We start from the raw sequence: 23,205 nt of genomic DNA, 5'->3' as shown, positions 1-23,205 counted from the left end.
GAAAAGAGATAGGTTCCCCTCTCTTCCAACTCCTGAACACCCTTTCTGCAGGACATATACCAGCCTCATTGTGATGGCCTGGGAATCCTATTCAGAGGCTGAACCGGAGGAATCCCAGCCTGCACAGGAGTCCTCGCCTCCAGGGCCGGCTGAACTGGGGCAGGGCCTTGATTCTGAAGCGCCTGCACCTGTGCCGGATCCTCAGGAGCAGGCACCAGGTGAATCCACTCTGGCTCCAGAGGTGCTTGAGGACTCAGTGCCTACAAGTGAGTCTCCCCCTGGGTCCAGTAACCCTTCAGCCTCTCTTGAACTGCAGAGGCTCAGGGCAGAGAGGCGGAGGGAACTGGTTTCTCCCAGGAGGAGTGCTCGCCTTAAGGCCAGGAGAGGCGGGTCTCCTGGGGGCTGGGACTGCACCTGTCCTCAGAGAAGATAAAGGCCAGTCAGCCCGGTCCCAGGTTGCGGGAGCAACGTCGTTGAAGAGCTGTTTCAGCCAGCACCCAGTCCGGTTCCCCCAGACTTCCTGTCCTTGCCCAGCTCCTCGCTGTGGACCCCGCTTCGCCCGTGGAGGACTGTCTGCCGACCCTCGACTCAGGTCCTGGACCTCGCCCCATGGTAACCTCCCCCCTGGACCAGCACACTCATCTTGGTTGGCTCTGGCTGAGCTACAAAGGAGGACTTACATCACAGTATCTACTCCCTCCCTCCCTTCCTCTCTCCTGGAACCCACGGTCGGTCAATAAAGCTGAACGGTAGAAGATTTAGCACACATAAAATGTAGTCCTTCTTCACTTGGTGCATATTTAAACTGTGGAGTTCACTTCCTCACTATGTGGTGACAGTCCCAAAATTGAAGGGAAATTAGGCAAGTTCATGAACAAGAATGCTACCAGTGGCTACTAGTCTTAACTGCTGTATACTACCTCCTGGATCAGAGGCACACTTTTGTTTTTTTGGCATCTGTCCATCTCAAGAGACAATGGAGTGCCCCTCTAGGGATGAAGTCAAACTGCTGTGTTGGCAGCACCAAAATGACATCCCCAGGATGCAAGCCTGGACCATGTGTATGGAGGTCCTGGGCTGCCCAGATAACAAGATGTTCCTCTTGGCTTCATTGATGTAGACCAAATGAAAGCAGAGCAATACATTAAACACCAGCTGGGTTCCAGAAATTGCTGAAAGGAGACGTACAAGGCACCATCCAACCATTTTAGGGACTCTTTTCTGGATTTTTTGTAGGATTTACTCATTAGCTTCTTCTTCTCCCAAAGACATCCCACAGGGCAGTGGAAGTTTAGGGTCAAAATTTTCCTTCTCCTAGATGAGCTTGCTTCCCAGGTTGACAAGTCTTACCTGCTCCTCACTTCCCTCTAGAGCACATGCAGAAACCGCCTTCTTGACTATTGGACCCAGTATTGGTTTTGTCTGCTTAATCTGCCTGTCTTCGCATGCAGGGGGAGTCCCTAACTCACTGGTTTACCCTCACCTAATTTACTCACCTGTGACCCTCACCTAATTTAGCCAGCCAATCAAAGCCACTGTCCCATGCTTACATCTAGGAGTCACAAGTGAGAGCTGAGTGCAGGGTGGAGGACCAAAGGTGGATAGACTATCCCAGAAGTAGCATGACATGTCCCATCAGAGGTACTATCCCTCCCCTAACACACCTGACATCCCATTAGAGGTACTATTCCACTGAATACCAGTTACTGGAGAACAGCAGTAAGAGAGAGCTGCTATCCTCATCCCCTGCTTATGAACATCTCACATGTCATCTGGCTGGCTACTAGGGAAACAGGAATTTGGCCTACAAAAGTCTCTAATATGATCCAGCAGTGCTATTGTTTATGTTCTTAGGATTGGTGCTGTTAACCCTGTAAATAAATGCCTATTCAATAGGAAGAGAGGACTAAAGGCATAACAATATTATCTTACACATTAAGACTCGGTACCAATGAAACATGTATAGGGTTTTAGTGTTGAGTAATGATCTAGCCAGGTTAAGCACTTTTAAGGTCCATGCAATTCACTACAATGTGAGAAATGTATGCATATGCCTAATCTTCCCCCATTAAATTCAATGAGATGTAAAAATTCTGAATTTGAGCTCAATTGTGCCTCAAACAGTTCATTCCCTTTACAATAAATTATTCATAGGTAGAAAAATGAAACTGTGTCTTTTGTGAGGTTTATTTTTATCTTTAGCAAACAAACCTTCAATTAATTCTTCGTCTTCAAGGCTGTGAAGGCTTGACAATGGCGTTAGGGGATTATTTTTTATTAACCTCCATTAATTTGGTATTCTATAAACTTCTGAGAACATAGGAATGCTAGAAAGGAAGCACAAAATGGGAGTTCAAACTGCACTAAGGGAAAGTGAGGGCCATATGCCTCTCTCACACTTTTTGCATGCCTGGAAAAGCAGCCAGTCATTCTCAGTGGCAAAACAAGATGGAAATCCTGGAACTCACAGAGCAGTTCTCTAACCATCCCAGCAGTAGACATGAGTCAGGCACATTAGAGAATATAATGGGGTCTTCCTGTCCCAAGACCCAGTCATAGATGTCTGTAGCACAAAGGCTTCAGGAGGAGCTCTAGCCTAGTTCACATGCACAGGGTCCCAGCTTTACAGTAAATCTAGGGTATAAATGCCCTCTAGACATGGTGGTGCACTGAGCCAATCAAGAGGAGCACCACATGGACAAATAGCCTGGTTCCTTTGTGGGCTAACCAACCCATTTGGACTACCTATCTCTTGGCAACTCTTGTGATCAATCATTCCTGCTATTTGGCCTAATAAGCATGTTAAAGGTATAAAAGTATATAAAGTATATAAAGATATAATATCCATAAAATGATATGGCTTGAGTGCATTGCATTTAAAATGCTATGAAGAAAAGTTCTCATTAGGAAGGAGGTTTCAATCTGGCAAAAGCGGCAAGGAAAGGTTGGGCATTTTTCCATTTCAGTCTTTAGGCTAAACAAAAAAAATTCCTTCCAGTAGCACCTTAAAGACCAACTACGTCAGTTCTTGGTATGAGCTTTCGTGTGCATGCACACTTCTTCAGATTTGTGTGCATGCACACTTCTTAGTCTTTAGGCTAATTGATGACTCATCACCAGAAACCCGAGCTGCAGATCTCTCACAGCAGGAAGGTGAAAACTGAGAATTCAGTCTCTTTGCCATGGATGGAGCCAGCAGCAACAGTAGTAGTAGCAAGTAAGCTCAGTGATGATGATACAAGCGAGTTGCTTAGGATCTCTCTTTGGGACCAGAGAAAGGAAAGCATACTGAACTGCATTAAGGAATAAAAAAGAAGATGGGGCTACATCTTGTAATGTTTATTTGTAACAGATTTAACACTCTAAAGCTTTGTGGTGGAGAACATTCATTTCTACTCTGCACAAGGTCCTAATCACGGATTCCATTGCAACGACTCTAACATGCCTGGGAGCATCACTAAAGTACTCATTGCCACTTCCTCATCATTCCTTCCCCCCAACAGTCTTGCCCTCAGGGAAACTGAAGCCAAATTAAATTGTGGGGGGGGGGGAGAGAGCATCTCTATCTACAACTCCATGTAACCATGATCAGCATTTTGACATGGAGTGGCTCCTGAAAATGTTACACGCATGGGGTTGTAAACTGCACACCCCACCAGGGCTCCTTTGGCTTGGACAGTTGTTCTATAGGCAGCAGGGTAGCATCTGTTGCATGTCAATAATAATAATAATAATTTATTTATACCCCGCCCATCTGGTTGGGCTTCCCCAGCCACTCTGGGCAGCTTCCAAAAAAATATTAAAATACTGTAATACATCAAACATTAAAAGCTTCCCTAAAGACATCTGGTGGGAGGGTTTTCCACAGGGAGGGCACCACTACCGAGAAGGCCCTCTGCCTGGTTCCCTGTAACTTGGCTTCTCGCAGTAAGGGAACCGCCAGAAGGCCCTCAGTGCTGGACCTCAGTGTCCGGGTAGAACAATGGGGGTGTAGACGCTCCTTCAGATATACTGAATCATGCGTGGAAATGGGTCTAGGTCAATAGGGGAACCACCAGCAGTAGCCTAGTCACAGCTCCTGATCGTAGGGTGGACTGCCCATATATCTGATGGATAGTATAGCAGCCTGTGGAGTATGAGACCCACAGAGAGAGTGATGAGCCTATAGTACCTAAACTTGGTCCCATTCCCTCCAGTGAATACTCCCCTGTGATCTGTGCACTTGGTAGAAGATAGGTGACATGCTAAGTTTTTAACATAATCCATCCATACCGGCACAAACACATATTTGTTTCCATGCACAACTTTTGATTGCTATTATTTTAATATATCAGCTATCTTTTGGTTTCAAACCATGCTAGCTTTTAATTCTGAGCAACTATTTTCATCTTCAGTGTTGCCAGCAGGAGATGAATAGCATTTAGGTGTTGCAGTAAACTCTCAGTCAAATGACATAGCATAAACTGACAACCTCATTCAAATTGCCTAGCTGGCTGGAATGTTGCAACTTGCCTAAATCACTTCCTTAATTCTTCTTAATAGCCCATCTAAAAATCTATTGCAAAGCAACTGAACTATTCAGCGTCAAACTTCATTAAACAAATACGCTAAAAAATTAAGCAATGACAAAAGTTCTCAGTGACGTTCTCAAAGGGATACTAAGCTTAACACATAAATTGCTAATCTACCAAGCAGAAGAAAAACATCTGTCCGTATGGAAGTTACTCCTTGTTAGTCAGTAGGTCATATTTTCAGGTTCAGTTAAGTGGATGAAGCAGAAGACCATGCTGTCAATTTTAAACAAAACACAGCTTGTTACATTGTCAGCCATTGGCAGGGTCTCATTATAGCTTTTGTTTATTTTCCTTGTACAGTACCTAGCACAAAATTCAATTCTGTAATAATAACCAAGTCAAGGTGCAAACCTAATATAGCACAGGAAAAGATGTTCAACTTTGACAATTACAATGCTTTCATTATTTCAGGGGTGTTGCTGAGAAGGTTTGTAATGCAGCCAGGAAATTATTTAAAAATGATCAAGGGTATTATCAGATATATCTGTTGCGGATCTGTGTGTGGCAATTTGCACTATTGTTTTGCGTTCTGGTCATGCCAATCCATAATCTGTTGTTAGTGTACAAATATTTCCACACTTTACAGCATAAGGAGTTGACTGAGAAAAATATTCTTTATTCTCAGAATATTGTGCAGGGTTTCTAAAAAGCCCAAGAGACCTTGATAAATAATAACTGGGTTAGGAGAACAGACCATCTGTTATTTTGGGTTATCAAAGAATGGAATTCAGATGAGACTCTCATTTTTTGCCCAATAATAGTTTAAAGTTAGCATTGGGTTGGGGGGGAGTGGCTTGAGAGAGCAGTAAAATTCACAGACTTACCTTTTAAAGAAGTGTGAATGATGACATTTGTAACAAGGTTTTTTTAAAAAAAAAGAAAAGAAAAGAAAACATATTTATATCACATTTGAATAATGTCACTGATAAGAAAAACTTTGCATTTATGGAGAGAGTTCTGTTGCATTTTTAGCCTCTGCACCCTGAACAGTGTCATGCTTGAGCAAACATTCAGTCCAAGCACTTTCAGAGCCCTTGTCTACTAGCAAGGACTATTTCTCAACTGTTATTTCCAACAACAGATTCATCCCATGGATGCCCAAGGCTGGAATCTGGGGGTCATCACATGCAACTGGTTAGCAGCAGATTCAGCATAGACAAGAAGAGATATCCTCCTTCATACAGCACATAGTTAATTTATAGAATCTGCTGCTATGAGATGTGGTGATGGTTACTAGCTTCAATGGCTTAAAGGGGGATTAAAATTCATGCTATACACTGAGTTGATGAGCCCACCTGTGCCAGGAACTGACCAGACCCAGACCTGCTGAACTTTATCAAAGCTGCTGCATTTTACACCTTCAGACCATTCTCTGGGGCCAATGTGTTCTCTCCCACTGTTGACTGTAGCAAAAGAAAAGTGCTTGTGGAATGTACTCCATCAGCCACGGGCAGCAATGGCAACATAGCATGAGTGGGGTTCTGATAGCATCTTCACTATGTCATCTTTGTTTTGCAAACAAAACAAATAAATCACTTTCTTTCCCCATTTTGGCTTTGCTTAGTATATCGAAGTTCAATGTGTGCATTTCTTTAGACAGTCCAGTGACAAATCCCACTCAGTAAATTACATTATTCTTCCAGTGATTAGGTGGTGCCATATTTAATGTTGTTGTTAACTATTCCATTACTGGATACTTGGAAGTGATCATCATATAGACAATGCCTGTTGCAACATTTAAAAAGTCTCATTGAAGTTCTGCAAAATGGAAAGATTGTTTTGTTTCCAGTTAAACAAGATAATTCTGTTGAGAGAAATAAGTAATAACGTGTTACAAAATGAGACCTCTCATGGCCTAAATTAAAAATATAAAGGCTGAACGATGCCTGAGTATTCTTACATAACCTGATGAGGAAGCAGAATTCTATACAATTAAGTATACATGCAATTTATAAACAGCAGCATCTCTCCTCATAAATCTGCAAGTGCAAGAACATAAGGCCTGAAACTATTTCAGTACCAGTGTTAATTGGTCTAATGTTTACTGCAATATTTTAAAAAATGACCTTTTAAAAAAATGGTAGAGGTGTTCAGCGCCATACATTTTTATTACACACACTCCATTAGAACAGATGGAGTTCTTGCTATTTCAGAAGTCTTTTTGATTACGAATTTCATTTTGGTAAATTAAGTTAACAAATCATCAGGGAAGGGGATGGATAATGTTTAGAGAAAGTGACTGAATTATGGGAAAACAGGGGCATGGGTGAGGAAGAGTCATGAGCTCAGTTTATAGCACAGTAATATATGATAAGGAAGGTACAATGCTAGGGTGCAATGCTATTTAAAAATAATAATAGAGTAAAATGGATTAAACTACATTTGACAATTTGAAATGGACTTGTTCAAAAAAGAAAGAAAGCTTTGTTGCTAAGGAACTACAAATAATTAGGTAAGTTTACTAAACAAATTTGCTCAATTTTCATTCTATTGACCAAAATAGGAAGTATATAACTACTTTGTATCATCAGGTCCTCTTTTCGAATGACAGTTCTGTTGCTGAAGACAGCTACAACAACACACTGGTGGTTTTTGTTGTTGTTAGAATCCATCTATTTCTGGAGACAATGGAAGCATGTGCCTTGGGGGGTAAAGTCCCCCAAGACACATTCTTCTTCTCTCTGTTGGAGAGTTACAGCACCTGCTGTGGCTGTAGAGACTGATACAGGAGAGACATGTTTTATTGCAGATGGAGCACATGAAGTCACCTGGTTTTGCTATATTGGGTGCATGACATTTCTTCTCTCTGCGCTCTTCCCAGTGATCATTCCTCCTCTGGTCATTGCTGTGGATACAAAACCTGACTGTATTGCACTTATATCACTTCATTTTCCTCCACTTGATTTTTGTACATTTGATGACTGATAGCAGAATATGTGGCATGACTCATAGTATTATGCTAAGATGATATGAAAATTATCCAGTTTTGTATTTGTGGTGTCCCACTCCCACTCACTCCATCTAAGGGTAAAATATATTTTTTTCCATTTAAGGAAAATGTCAGCAGGGAGAGAAATTGAATCTTGCAAAATTGAATCTTGCAAAATTGAATCTTATGTATCTAACTTAAGTAAAACACAAGAATCGTGAAGTGGAGGGGGAGCTCTTTCATGACATGTAGGTCCAGCTTGTAATGAGAGGAATTTTCCTTACACCACCTTTTTGCCAGCTTAAGTTCCGTCAGGTCAGTAGGTCACATGATAGAGCTGAAAGGGTTTGGAATATGTATAAGTCTCTCTTTGCTCTGTCCCAGCACCAGCATGACCATGCCACACATTTAAAACACCCCTGGGGGGGGGGGACTGGCATTACCTTAAATTCCACTGGTTCAGCCAGGGTGAAGAATTTACAATTTGTGAGCACCGACTGAGCCGGAAAAGGCCAAGGTTCACCAAATCCAATCTCTCATTCTGGTGGATTTTGAGTTTTGAATGTTTTGTTAGTTCTTAAGGAAGCTAGAATAGATACTGCTTTTACTGTGCATCCCCATCTACACTTGCACACAAATGTACATGTGTATGCAACTGACATGTCTGAGTCTTTAGCTAAGGGTCCCTGTGCACCATGAGGCAGATTACATGAGGGGGAGTTAGAAGTCAAAGAAAATGCTGGAGCCTGGAGTAAAAACTAAATGCAGTTTATTGGGTGGAAGTTCCTAACCTTGATAGCTGCTAGTGGCTAAGTACTTATAAATATGTTTGCTGTTGGGGATATCAGTGTTTCAGATGTCCTCAATCTGGGCTTTTGAAATGTCCGAATAGTGGGCACAACTTGGACAATTTGACTGAACTAGAAACCAGGCATCTGCATATTCTGGGGTTATTGAGCTTCCTTGCATAATTGGCAAGAACCACTCCTGAAGTTAAAGGTTGGTCTTTGTCCTGGTTCTCTAAGACATCATTTAGTTTATATTCCCTAGTCACAATGGAGCTTCTTAGGGACAAGATGTTGGGGCATAGTTAAAACTGTGCTAAGTGGGAATCAGGGTGTCTTATAACCCTTTTTACAATACTGCTCCTTGTGATTGATGTTGGCTCCTCATCTGCATTGTTCCAGCCATGCTCATGTCTTGTAAATTTCTTTTCAATAAAAGGGAGAAAGAGGCTATTTCCTCTCTGGCAACACTTTACCATTACCACTACATATCCACTACCATTTGTTTCCTTTCTATTCCATCCTTATTGTCAACCCCTGACTGCTGCTGAGAGTGACCATAGCTTACCAGTATTGTGTGTGCTTTGCATACAGAAGATCCTATGTTCCCTCCTGGAGCCTAATTTAAAAGGTTCAGGGAAAAATTGCTGGCATTCCTGGGAAACTGCTGCCAATCAGAGTATATTATACTAGGCTAAACTGACAAATAATTTGATCCACTATAAGCCAGCCTCTTATGTTCCTCTTCTCCACCTAATATACATTGTAAAGGCTCTGGTTTGACATCTGTGTTCTTTAAAGTGCCTAGCATCCTGTTGAAACTCAACAAATATTAAATATTATTTGTCCTGTTAAATAATCAGCTGTAATTACTTTACAGTTGTAGTCTGCAGGATTTGCCAGAAGAAACTTGGATCAGAGTCACATTAGGCTTATTAAAATGTAAAGGTTCTACAGCAAAGATATTAACATTATGTATGGAAGGAATTAGTGGCTAGACTTCATTTGTTGTAGTTAGTTGGGTGTTGGCTGGAAGAGCTGCGGGTGTTAATTTTATCTTAATGCATGTGAAATGTTTGGATAACCACCAGCAGCTACTAATAGCTGAAACCATAATGCTGTGAACATTTCTCACAGCCGCACCCTTTTGAAAATGTTAGTAAAGAACTTGGTGAAATCCTTGAAGTATGTGGGAGTTTCCAGTTTGTTGTCATCCAAGGAATGAAACCTCCTTCATGTTAGCTGCCATGAGACTGTATTTAACAATACGGTTCTCTATCACTAATATAAAGAGAGAATTTTCAATGAAGCCAGTGCAGATTCTAACTGGAGGGGAAGTGGTATCTATGATGGTTTGTTTTATTATTCTGGTGGAATAATTCTATGATGCTAAATTCTTTGACAGTGCAATTTTATTATGGGCATCTGGTGTAAATGGCCATACCTTCATGCCCATTTACTGCAGCTGAGGACCTCATCCGGCATGTTATGCACATTAGGAGGGAAAGATTTGCAACTCCATTCCTGAATATTGCTGGTTATTTGAAAACTCTTTTTAAAAGTGTATGTTTTATAGCATATATTTTCTCCTTTGACTCAAAATTGCTGCACTGATCATTCTTCAATATTTCTGCCTATCCTGTTGACACACTATTAAGGATACACCCATCCATCACACAGCGATACACCCAAGCACTTCTCATGTGGTATGTCTGGTGCTTTGGTACTAAACCCAGAGTATGAAAATACACTCCCTAAGGAAAAATAAGGTACCCTGTTAAGTAGTTTTGTGCAACATATTCTCTGAATATATTAATTCCCGAAGGTTAAAGTGTGCTTTTGTAGCCAAAACATCAACAGAATCCTATGGCACCTTTAAGACCAACAAATTCATGCACTACTACATAAAAAGATTAGAGAGGACATTGCATCTAAAAGGATGGGAAGAAAACCAGTTTTACCCAGTAGGACTGAAAAACAAAGTGGAAGAGTCAGCAATACATGTTTCCTCACAATCCTATACAGACTCAAGATAAATGGGAGTCAGGAATAGACCTGTTCCACTCCTACAATAATCAGATAATACAGTTTACCCCCAACTAGTGACTATACTAGAGGTACAAATTGGATTTGGATGAATTCTGCATCCTGAGCCAAAGCAAGATACTTTGCAGATATTTTATCAGAAGCAAATTGGAATCTGCACAAGTTCAAGAAAGGGCCCCTGAACTGTTTCACGGCACCTTGACAGACCAGACTTTTAAAAAATAAAGTGGAAGTAAGTGTCTGTTGAAAATGAAAGTAATATCTTTAAGCTTACCATAAAGTTGGGAAGGGATGAAGCAAACACCAGAATGGGAAGGTGGCATGGAGAAAGAGCTCCATTGTAAGTCTAATTTGTAATCAGAGAGAAGGATATTGCCAGCACTCTCTAGCACTGATCGAAAATGACCAACTTCTAGAACTCTTAGAATAAGTAGAACAGATATTTGGTGAATTCTTGATATTTTAATCATAAGAAAGATATACAAATCACCTGGTAACTTTCTACTTATTAATAGCACATAATGCACTCTTTTTCCTTTGAGATGCCAGCCTGTATTCTCAATACAACCCCCCCTTAAAGTGTTTGCTCCTCCTTCACTCCATTTTTGTTTTGTAGCATTCCAATGTGAACATCATCCATCTAGAATGTCCATGTCAGATCTTGTATGGCAAGATAAGCACAATCAGATTTATTGCTTAGGCATAATGACTGTCATAAAGCAACATTTTATTTACGCAAGATAAAGTGTGGTGAAACATGCAGTTGGGTTTGATTTCAATAGAACAGTCAAGATTTTCAGGAAGCACGAGTGTGCTGTTCTGATGTCATTGATAAATACCAGTAGATAGATTAATGTCACTTTGAAGCTACATTTAGCAAGTGCTGATGTTGAGGAGAAACAGCTTCCTACATTTGGAAGTTTAATAAAGTTGTGGCCTAATTTTAATTCCATATACGTTGTCAGAGTCTTTATTCCTTCCTTATGATCCCTGGGGGCTGGGGCTGTCACCGCCTGGTCGCACAAAAGTATTTCTACAGAGAAGCAAAGAAAACACAAGCTTAGCTGCCAGATGTCCTTATAGGCAAAAACTATATTCATTAATACCTAGAAGGAACTAAGACTGCTTGAGCTGTGCTTGCATTATGAACATGTTATTTTCTACTAAGACAAAACTCCCAGTGTCCTGGAGACATCCAAGGTCAGACCACTGGCACTAGCTGGATTTGATTGTCACCAGGCAATCAGCACTTAACTGTATTTGTGTCACATGGACCTACCACAGTGCCAACTGCAACACAGATCACTCCCTGGTGGCAAGAGCCATCTCCAGTCAGAGAGGGTGCATAGCAAATAGCAGAAAGTACAGACGTGAATCAACATTGTGACAACTGTCATATTTGAACTCTGTTAATGCTCCTCTGATTCTGCCAAACTGAACTGCTCCAGATATAGCATCACCGTAAGGTTGAACCTCAAAAAGGAGGGAATCTACAACACAGCTATGTCCACCTTTGGCCAAAAAGAGCAGCAGATCCCTGACTGGTTTGAGGCTGGGAAAAAGAACATTGATGCAAAGTGCAAGGCTCTTGTGAACTACAAGCATGCATCCTGCAAAAATACATTTGCTACACTGAGAAAGGCAAGGAGTGATGCCCAGTGGGTTGCCAGATGATGTGCCAATGACTACTGGCTAAAGCTGTGTGAGAACACTCAACTCGCTGCTGATGCTGGCAATACTCACAAAATGTACAAAGGCATGAAGAAAGCCTTTGGACGAACAGTCAGAAAAACTGCACCCCTGAAAACATGAAAGCTGGCTTCAATTCCTTTCTCATGGCATGCCTCCATGGCCTACTCTTGTCATGTTGGGAAGAAGGATCTCTGCCACAAGACATGCACAACTCCAGCATTGTGACCCTCTGCAAGAACAAAGGTAACTGCCATGATTGTAACAACTACTATGGAATCTCCCTGCTGAGTGGGTAAAGCCTTTGCCCATGTATTTTTCAAGAGATTACAGTTGCTCACTGACAGGATCTATCCTGAGTCACAATGCAGCTTTAGATCTCAGAGGTCAACAGTCTACATGATTTTCTTGCTGCGTCAGCTGCAGGAGAAATGCCAACAGCAGAGCTGTGCTTTTTACATCGCCTTCATAGACCTGATGAAGTACTTTGACCTCATCAGCCATAAAGGACTCTTCACTTCTCAACAAGACAGGGTGCCCACCTAAACTTCACAATATTATTGTGCCCTACCATAAGAACATGTGTGGCACCATCCAGTAGGTCAGCTCATCCTCTAAAACCTTCACTATAAAGGTGTGGAACAGGGCTGGGTTCTTGTCCCAGCTCTCTTTGGCATATTCATTTCCCTGCTGCTCTCATGTGCCTTCAGCTCAACTGAAGATGGTGTGTCCATCCATTCAAGGAGTGACGGGGGTCTGTTCAACCTGGCATGTCTCTGTGTCAAAACAAAAGTGAGAGATGCAGATAGCACCTGCTCATTTTAGTAGATGTAAACTATTATTCTAGCAGAGAAGTGAAACTTGTGAAAGCAGATGCTGCAACAGAGGTTGCACAAGTTTGCAGCAATTTGAATTAAATCTCTGGAGGAGGGTTTCTACACTCTGGTATATCAAGGCTCTGTTCCTTTCCCCCACTCCTTTGTTGAGCATATGGTCTTTTTGCCTGGGGCTTATTGTCAGTACTGTCACCAGGGGAATGGAATTCTGCTGTATGGCTAGGTAACAAATACTGGATTATCTCCAGAGTGGAGAAGTCTTTAGGGAGGCCAGATACAATAATGGTTACAATCCTTGTGAAACATTTTCCTACCATACTTGGATGCCACAACTATTTTAACCATGGCTGGACTGAAACATCTGGAGGCCCATACAATATCTTGTAATATCACAAGACATGGTATAGTGTTTCCCTTTTCACATGACTCAGAGCAGCAATCAGTTGATGGGAACTCAAAATGTATGTATGGCTGCTATTCAGATTAGACTGTGCTCTGAGCTATGAAGAGCTTTGAGAATAGTTGTGTGGCCAAGCTCCCTCTATGCAGACATGCCCTCCAATAATTTCACTACAGCCAGGGACACTGCAAATCTGGGGACATAAATCTCTAGAACATACTTAGGCTGCCTGTCTCTTACTTAAGTAGCATTTTTCATTTTGGGGATTGTATCCAGTGTTAGCCATACACAGAGCAGACCCATTGAAATTCATGACTAACAAGTAAATTGATTTCATTGGGGCCGAGTATAACTTCAGAGGCAGTATGGTTCTGAATACCAATTATTGGGAATTACTGGTAGGGAGATTTCTGTTGCAGTCAGGTCTTGCTTTGGGGCTTTCCATAGGCACCTAGTTGGCAACTGTGAGACTGTGATGCTGGACAAAATGGGCCATTGACCTGACCCAGCAGGTCCGATTTATGTTCTTAATTTAGTTGGATACAACCCTTATATTCTTAATTTAGTTGGATACAAATTTATCTTTTCTCAATGAATATTGTTCCAGAAAAATATTGACACGCACAAAGATATCTAAGTGCCCTGTGAAACCCCATTCAGTTCCCCAGATCACCTTGATGCTTGTGCTCTGCTTGAGATATGTTTTTGTAGAGGAAGGATGAACCGAGCCTTTTTCATCCATTCACTTTTAATGGTAAAGGTAATTTTCTCAGGTGGTCACCAAGTAGCTGCAATTACAGCTTCTTGTGCTGGAGAAATTTTTCTAAGACACTAATGGTAAAAGACATGGGAAGAGCAATAGAAACTCAGCATGCTTCTCAAACTGGCTACTAGGTACACAGTAGCAGACCTAGAAATATGAAGTCTATGCCAATTCCCCCCACCCCCTTTTGCAATATAAAACTGCTGACTGGGGTTATAGGAAAAATGTGAAAGCCTTTCAACCTGTGGACACTGAGATGACAACCATTTTCATCAGAAAAAAATGAAAAGAAAAGGATGAAGAAGCACTAGTATGCCACTTATGGGTTAGAAGCCATGCTGTGAAAGAAATTCCAGTAAGAAAATCATTATACAGCAATGCACGCAACATGCCGATTTGGAAATCCACAGTGGTGGAAGATTTTGTAATTATTTGAAGCTGGATTTGTGAAGAGAACCTGATTCCCTTCCTCTGTCTATCTTGGAAAGAAAGTAGGACCTATAAAAAGTAGTGTGTACATCCAGAGGACAATCAAGTAATGAAAATTAATCACTCTCAGCCAGCAATATTAAAACTCCCCTGACCACACATTAAAAAACCTTTTCTCCCTCTCTTGTTTATTTTTTTGGTGGGGGAGGGGGCTGGAGGGGGAGTGGTTGGTTTTTTTTAAGGAAGTGGGGGAAAGAAAATACCCATCAAATTGGCTGAAGCCTCTCCCCTACCAAGTACCTAATTCCTTCCTGAGCAAAATAAAATGAAAATTAACTTTGAGTCAAGACGGGGTGATGGAGGTAAGTGATGATGGGTGGGAGATCACTAGTAACAGGAGGACCATGGGAGTTTTAAACCCCCCATTGATTTTTGATGGCTTGTGGTTCTAAAGCCTTCAAGAGTAGGATATGGATCACATACATATTTTTTATTTTATTTCATCTAACTCTAGTTTTATGTCATTTTCAGACAAATCCTATAATTATTTACCCATAAGTAAGTGAGAGTTGGACCATAAAGAAGGCTGATCACCAAAGAATTGATGCTTTTGAATTATTGTGCTGGAGGAGACTATTGAGAGTCCCATGGACTATCCATTCTTAAGGAAACCTATCCATTCTTAAGGAAATCAGCCCTGAGTGCTCACTGGAAGGACAGATCCTGAAGCTGAGGCTCATGAGAAGAGAAGACTCCCTGGAAAAGACCCTGATGTTGGGAAAGATTGAGGGCACAAGGAGAAGGGGACGACAGAGGACGAGATGGTTGGACAGTGTTCTCGAGGCTACCAGCATGAGTTTGTCCAAGCTGTGGGAGAAGGTGAAGGACAGGAGTGCCTGGCGTGCTCTGGTCCATGGCATCATGAAAAGTCAGACACAACTAAATGATTAAACGACAACAAAAGTTCTCCTGTGTTCAGTGGGGCTTAATCCCTAGAAATTGTGCTAAGGATCACAGCTATCCTATGTATGTTTACTGCGTTGTAAGGCTCATCTTATTCAACTGATCCTTATTCACAGATAAGTGTGCAGATGACTGCGTTCAGATTCTGTCAACTTTGGGTCTTTAGGAAAGGCAAGAAGACGTCAAATTTGTGTAAAACTGTTTTGGTAAAATGGATCGAGAAACAATATTTTCCATGAATAATTGTACCATATAAAAGAAAAGAAACCTCTTACACTTGTCTATATCAATATGTGTTCCACTGAAGAAATGGCACTTACTTCGGAGAAAATTTGCATAGGATTGTATATTATCATGTAAGACTTGCACATGTTTAAGAACAGAACTTTATTTCCTGATTTAGTCAACAGTGTGCATAAGACAACTAATTTACAGCAGCAAATATTGCTTTAGACAAGTGTTCATTAGCTACCACTACAATGTGGACTATCTCTTCTTTAAATGTTAATTTGTTCATTTACCCTTTTATGTCTCCTGAGTGGTGTGGCATCTTTTAATGGTGTTCACCTGACTTGTCCCATATGCTAGCACAGCCAATAAAATCCTACTGAATACCGCTGGGTTTACTGATGAGTAAAAATGTCAGACTATGAAAATAAGATTATGGAGCATGATTGATAGAAAAAAGTTAACAGGAGTTGATACAGATTCAGATGTACGTTTAAAAAGTAAATATAGCTTCCAGAATGGTGCTGATTAATAACAAATATTGACTGAATGTTTACTTATTGTAAACTGTTTCCTAGACAGTGTTTGAGATATACAGAAATTCAAACATAGATTCCATAGATTGATTTGCATTGCCCTGCCCACTTCAGAGATTTGTAGTTTAAGGATATAAATTACACAACCACATCATAGTTTTTATCCCTGAGGCAGGGATAACTGGATATCATTTTGTGTCATTCAACTATGCATTAACTGGTCTTTGAGCACATTTCTCCTTTCTGCATTAATACACCAGATCCCTCGAAAGGGACATCAGAGATTTTAGTGCATGGAAATTATAATGGCATTTAATACAAAATGAAATCATCTCTCTATCACCTGATCTTCTACAACTCACCTAATTATCCTACTTGGCACTAAACTCTCTGATAATATCAAGTGTCATTCTTAGAAACCTTTAATAGAATAAAGAATTGATATCTCTCATTCTCCCACTTCCAAAAAACGCCCCATCCACATCTGGTGCCATTGTTAAGATTAGTTTTATAAAAACTATTTTCAATCACTTCTAACTTTTCTCAACTACAGAAGCATCACAGGAGCTAAATATATACATTTGCTAACTGTGATGGCTTCAGTTTCAAAAGCAATGAACACCAAGAAACTCTGCTAATGTCAACAGGAGCTGAAGACCTTGATCGTTTGAAAAATACGACCAATATATAGCTTCTAATGCCTGCAGTTTTCAAATATGAGCAAGTGTATTATCTGTGACTGTCATTTCCCCAAAACCTCTACCATTGTCTTGTTCTGAAGAGATTATTGGCACCATGTTCTAGGTCTGGTGCAGAGATTGCAACATGTGAAAGGTACAAAAGCATAAATGTTCTGGAGTATCTATAGATTGCCATCAGTAGACACAGATTAAAACCTCAAAGTTGAACTCTACAGTAGTTACAGACACACACCTGTGAGAAATTTCTTTATATGCTTTCTTCAAAGTAAGGACATCATTCTTTACAGGCCTACTTTGAAGGCAAAACTTTGCTGATTTCATGAGGACTGAGCCTGGTGCTCCATCAGCGACTTGTAAAAGATGGATTGCACATTTTTAAAAGGACACCCCAAAATAAGACAGCATTTTTGTTCTAATGAGTACATTGGCACTTACGTTTCTCTATGGGAAATCAGAATTTGATATAAAGCAAATTAAAGGTATGGAAGAAAGTGATCTATAACTGAGACTTCTGTGCTGTGGGGTTTCTGGTCTCATTTTCTTCCTGCCATTTAGCAAAAAGAAAATCTGACAGTTTTAACACATTTTGAGATCCCAAACTAAAATCAAAAGTAGCACATGCTCCATTTAAGAATATCATTGTTTGAAAAATGATGCTGCAAGGGCATTCAATAAAGAAATCAATGGCTATATTGTAAAATTTAACCTGTAGGACTTGAAAAAATTGGTGCTTAGGATTTTGTGGACCTGTCAACTGAGAGGTTAGAATCTGTCTATATGGCTTTGAATAAGATTGCTTGAATTGGGCTTGCAGAAGGTGCTGTTTCACAACAGAACGAAGGCTGAAAGCAAACTGATGTGGTATGAAATATAATTTCCCTGTATCTTTAAACCAACCAACCAACCACTATCCTCTTCCTCAACCTACATATTTTTCTATAGAAAATCAGTTTAGGAAAAAGATCGTAGCTCAGTAATAGAACTGCTAATGTCCCAGGTTTAGTCCCCATCATCTCCAGGCAAAGTTGGGAGAAAACCCTTACTGAAATCCTGGAGAGCCATTCTTAGTCAGTGTAGACAATACTGAGCTAGACGGACCAGTAGTCTGATTTAGAGTGAGACAGTGACCTTTGTTCCTATGTTTTCGCATTGGCCAGAATGGAGTCTATTAAGGATACTAGGTCTATAGAACCTATTAAGAGGTTAATTTGCCCTGCCTTGATCAACATACATCTTGTCCTCCTGGTTTCTGAGGAGCCTGTCCTATGGCAAATGAAAACTTGAGGCAAAATCCTCTCCTGGGGAAACAGAAAAAATAGTGAGGTCTTTCTAAGTCCCATTTTATTGCTTTTTGGAACGAAAGAGCTTTGCTCATTTGCCTTCTTATGTGTCTGACATTTTGAGTTCGGTAGTTTGCCAGCCATTGGAACCAATGGAAAACACAGAAGAGTGAATATTTTCTGTGAATTAGGGATGGGAGATAAATTTATTCCATTCACACTTCTGTTGCATTGCCTAAACCACTATTATGAACCAAAACCCAGTTGTCCTTATAAATTTGCACTTTTGTAATTTTTGTGGTGAAGTTCTCCAAACAAACAACCAAGCTTATATATTCATGCACACAAAAATGTGTATATTAGTAAAAACTGTACAAAAAATGGGATTATGCTAAGGAAAATTGCTTGCAAAAATATGCATATTAGAAGAAATATGCATTAAAACAAGAACAACATTTTGTGTGGACTTTTGGGGGGGGAAGGGTGATCATGAACTAATGCAGAAATGAGGCAGATTGAACATAAGGTTGTAAAAACAGTAAACAGAGAATAGGGTTGCTGTACATCTGCCATACATTTCCTGAACATATCCAGAATACAGTGTCTTGGCAGAAATTGGTAAAAAAAAAAAGTCTGGGGAAATTAAAAAACTTTGCCCCAAAATGCTAAACAACAAACTTGCAACTACAGCAGCAAGAATGTTACTTGCCCAAAAATGGAAAGATGAAGAAGTTGCTGGAAACCAGTTGCTGGAAACCACAGGAGGGAAGAGCTCTGTTGCTTGAATCCTGCTTGAGAGTTCCCCACAGGCATTTGGTTGGCCACTGTGAGAACCTATACAGTGGTACCTCAGGTTAAGTACTTAATTCGTTCTGGAGGCCCGTTCTTAACCTGAAATTGTTCTTAACCTGAAGCACCACTTTAGCTAATGGGGCCTCCTGCTGTTGCTGCTGCCGCGCCGCCGGAGCACAATTTCTGTTCTTATCCTGAAGCAAAGTTCTTAACCTGAAGCACTATTTCTGGGTTAGTGGAGTCTGTAACCTGAAGCGTATGTAACCTGAAGCGTATGTAACCCGGGGTACCACTGTACAACATAGGTGACTGGCCTGGTCTAGCAGACTCTTGTTTACATTATTATGCTCTTAGCGGCAGTGATACTACACCAATTAGACACTGCCATTTGGGTCACAGGGGCATTGAGAGCAGGGACGGGGGGGTTAAGGGGGGGCTTTAGTTGCCCCCTGCTACTCTGGCACTATCATTGGTCCCACAATACCAAAACTAGTGTCTCACTGGCAGACCTCACTGCCATTTTTGCACTAAGGTTAGCTACAGTCATACCTCATGTAACGTCCACTTCATGTTACGTTCTTTCAAGTTATGGCCCACGGCGAGCTGGAAGTACCGGAAATTGTTACTTCCAGGTTTCGCCACTCGCGCAGGCGCAGAAGTGCAAAATGACATCACGTGCATGCACAGAAGCGGCGAATCGCAACCTGCGTGTGCACAGATGCATTGCTTCGGGTTGCACTCTTTTCATGTTGTGAACGGGCTTCCAGAACGGATCCCGTTCGCAACCAGGCATACCACTGTATTCGTAAAATGTGTATGATTAGCAGCTGGAACCTCAGAGGAGCTGGCTGGCAGAGCAATTTGCTTTGTAGTGCACACCAGCCAGAAGCTTTGTTCACATGTTCTAGCTTCCCTACCTGCCACCCAACTAGCCAGCCATCGAGGGAGAGAGGGAATAGTTTGGCCACTGTAAATTACAACAACACAAAGGTAAAAAAAAGAAGAAGTCAATGATAGTGGGAAACAAGAAAAGAGTACAATAGTCTGTCATCTCATCCCCCTCAAGCCTAGAAGCACCCCTAATAAAAATAAACTGAAATGGACCAATTCAGTCATCCCTACTGTGGATTTTCTTCTTACAGTCTCCTTACAGAGTAAGGCCTCTTTTCTTTGGCATAGCCAATTTAAGTTAGGTCTGCGCAAACACAATAGATTGTGCCCAGCATAACACTAGTCAAAACTCATTAACTTCAACTGAATTTGTAACAAAAGCTACATGGAAAATAATGTTTTTGGAGTAGCAATAATTCTTAGCAGCTACTTAGGTTAGCCACTGTATAACCACTTCTTTATGCAAGTAATTGTGATAGACATTAAGGATATCTGATTTTAGCTTTGCTGGTGGTCATTTATGGGGCATTCAAATTTTAAAAATCAAGAGCATTGTGAGAAACCATCAAAACAATATATAGTGTTTTTATATTGAAATACAAGTACCAAATTGAAAACAACAATGATTTTCAACTGCAGTTGCATTTCCAACAAAACATCTCAGGGTGTGATTTACAATTAGCAACATCTTGAAAATGAGCCTTCCTTTTACATTTAAAACTGCAACCACTCAATCCATCAAGTCTTAAAATCTTGCTCTTGATTAATTGCATTCTCTTATGCCATTTCTCTCAAGAAGGCTTCATAAAATCAAGGCCACATTATTCAAAGCATTCTTCAAATGAGATGCATCCCCAGCTAGCCAATTCAATCACTACAGAGCTCGCAAACAGTAGGTGGTTTGTGTTTTTGCAAATTTGGGATTCATTACAGAGGCATTAGGATATAATTTACTATGACTTGGGCATGCTTTTCTACCTTCGCATCAGGATTCAGCTGCCTCACTCTGTGGACTAGCTGAGGGGATCTGGGGGTGTTGTGAACTAAGCACATCACACTAGGGAGAAAGAAGCTGTTTCACAGCAAATGACTCAAATTGATTAATAAGCTGCATTGATTGGCTCCTGAGCAGAGATGTCCAGTTGCTCTCCAGTGAGAAGATTAGGGTTTATCAAAACAAAGTACAGTGTGGAGAGAAGCCTCTACAGGCCTCAGTCAGTGTTGCTGGTAGAAACTGATTTTCCTACAAAGAGAAACAGCATTTCAAATACTGAGGTACCATCTGCATGTCATCAATGCAGAAACTGGAAACAGGAGCTATGAGCTGAACCATATCTGAACAGTATATTGAACAGGTGACTTGTGTTATTCTTTAAGATATATAAATAGATGCTGGCATTAAGAATGCAACAATTTGAAAGGAAAATCCAATTTTAATAATAAAATGTTGACCTAGGTAAGCATCAGAACTGAAGCCTTTTTATGAAAATTGACAGAATTCTGCAGCATATAAGAGCATCTGTGCTTAAAAATATTACAGAATATAAATGGGTTTTTAGAATGCTACTCTCTTTGTAGAAAACAGAACAGCTTTAGAATATAGCTAGGTAGGACTTTTTCCTCCTGGAAATGTTCATAATGTTGCTTCAACTGCCCTAAGATATGCTGTGGGCACAAATATCACTTTCAAATGAAAAGCTCAAATGCTTGATATTTGGAGACAGAAAGGACACATTTAGTGCCTATTAAACCAAGATAAATGACTGGTTCAAAGAACATTCATTGTCATTCTCCATTTTCCTTGCAGGTCTTATCTGAATTCAAGGAGGACTGGAAATTCAAGGTGAAGCTTAAAAGTTCTCCTTTCTGTGTGAGGAAATGGTTTGAGGTTTGATGTCTAATGGTACTGAATATTTTAGAGAATTATTTTGGATGCAGGACTGTTCTCAGCACTCTTGATCTCTTGTATGTGATCAATCCAAATATATTCCTTGAAGTTCTCTGTGTTTCCTCATATCAGCTCGGCCTACAAGACTTTTGGTCTACAAGTTGAACATAGCCTAGTTACCATCCATAATATCATGGGACTCAATAAAGCTACTAGTTTTTACTTCCTATCTGGGACTGCAAAAAATAGGAGTGTTGCCAAATATCTAGCAGGCCATAATAGATTAAGCTTCAGGGTTATGCAATTCTGTCTTTTTCAGTTTTCAGACTATGCCACCTCAGGGCCAGAGACACTGTGTAAACATCATAGGCCCCAATTCTAGGGGGCAGAGTCCATTTGCCCTCCCAATACTTTTCCTCTGGGGGCACAGCCCCCTCAATATTTTTTATCCCCCCACCTGCCTGCCTGCTTCCCTCGCTTCCTACAAACATGCAGACAGGTGAGCCAGTGGATGTGGTGCTCTCCCGTGGCAGGGAAAAGCAACCTCCACAGGGGACTTCACCCCTGAAACTACTGCAGTGGTGGCCCAAGGGCTGAAGAGTGTGCCTGTCCAGCCGACCAAGGGAAGGAGGGAAGAAGGCAGAATGAGTGCCCCAACCATGCTGTCAATGCTCGCTGTGCCTGTCTGGGTGCACGACAGGCTAACCACCCCACCCCACCCCACCCCACCCCACGACTGGAAAGGAGAATGGCACTGGCTCCCCTCAATGTTTTGCTCAAGTTGGTGCCAATGGTAAACATACTTTTCCAGACTCTAATTATTGTTAAGTGTGTGCAGGTGGGACATCCCAGGAGCAAAAAACTGAAGTTCAAGCAAGAGGAACATAAGATATGAAACTGCCAAACCCATGGTCCAATGAGGTCAGTATTGTCTACATTGTTTGACAGTGAATCCAGGTTTCAGATAAGAGTCTTTTTCATCCCGGCCTAGATATGCCAGGGGTTGAACTTGGCACCTTCTGCATGTTCTACCACTGTTAAGCCTTTCCCAGCTTTTCTGATGTATTATCAGAGTTCAAGGACGCATTCCAGAAATAGTCAAGGAGGATGCCAAGCAGATGAGGGGTGTTGCATGGGGCGTAGCTGAGGAATGGGATGTGGTATGGGTAATAATAATGATGCTATATTTGTTGCCTGCCCTTAACTAGGTGGTTCCAGATTGGGTCATCCTCACCATACAATGAGAGATGAGGATTAAACAGAGGCTTGGAGGATTGCATTTGGTTCCTGAGATCCCCTACCCCTGCATTAGTCCACATAGCAGATATTAATAATAATAATAATAATAGTAATAATAATAATAATAATAATAATTTCATTTCTTATATCCTAACCAATCTGGGTGACTTCCAACAAGATACAGAGGGTCTGGGTGGAGAGACACATCAGACATTAAAAGTTTCCTGAAACAGGCC

General features: G+C 41.0%; 1 long non-coding RNA gene across 1 annotated transcript in view; it reads left to right on the top strand.

The window, feature by feature from the left end:
* LOC310852594 overlaps window positions 1–21,842 on the top strand; it is a 59,427-nt gene extending 37,585 nt beyond the window's left edge. Inside the window, exon 2 of the long non-coding RNA XR_014568301.1 lies at window positions 21,650–21,842. This is a non-coding gene — a long non-coding RNA (uncharacterized lncRNA). The remainder of the gene's footprint in view (window positions 1–21,649) is intronic.
* The last annotated feature ends 1,363 nt before the right edge of the window (window positions 21,843–23,205 follow it).

This window comes from Podarcis gaigeae (assembly GCF_964106915.1).
Source record: "Podarcis gaigeae genome assembly, chromosome: 9".
NCBI classification, from domain to species: domain Eukaryota; kingdom Metazoa; phylum Chordata; class Lepidosauria; order Squamata; family Lacertidae; genus Podarcis; species Podarcis gaigeae.
Note: the sequence above shows the minus strand (reverse complement) of the source record. Positions and strands in the feature narration are given on the sequence as shown.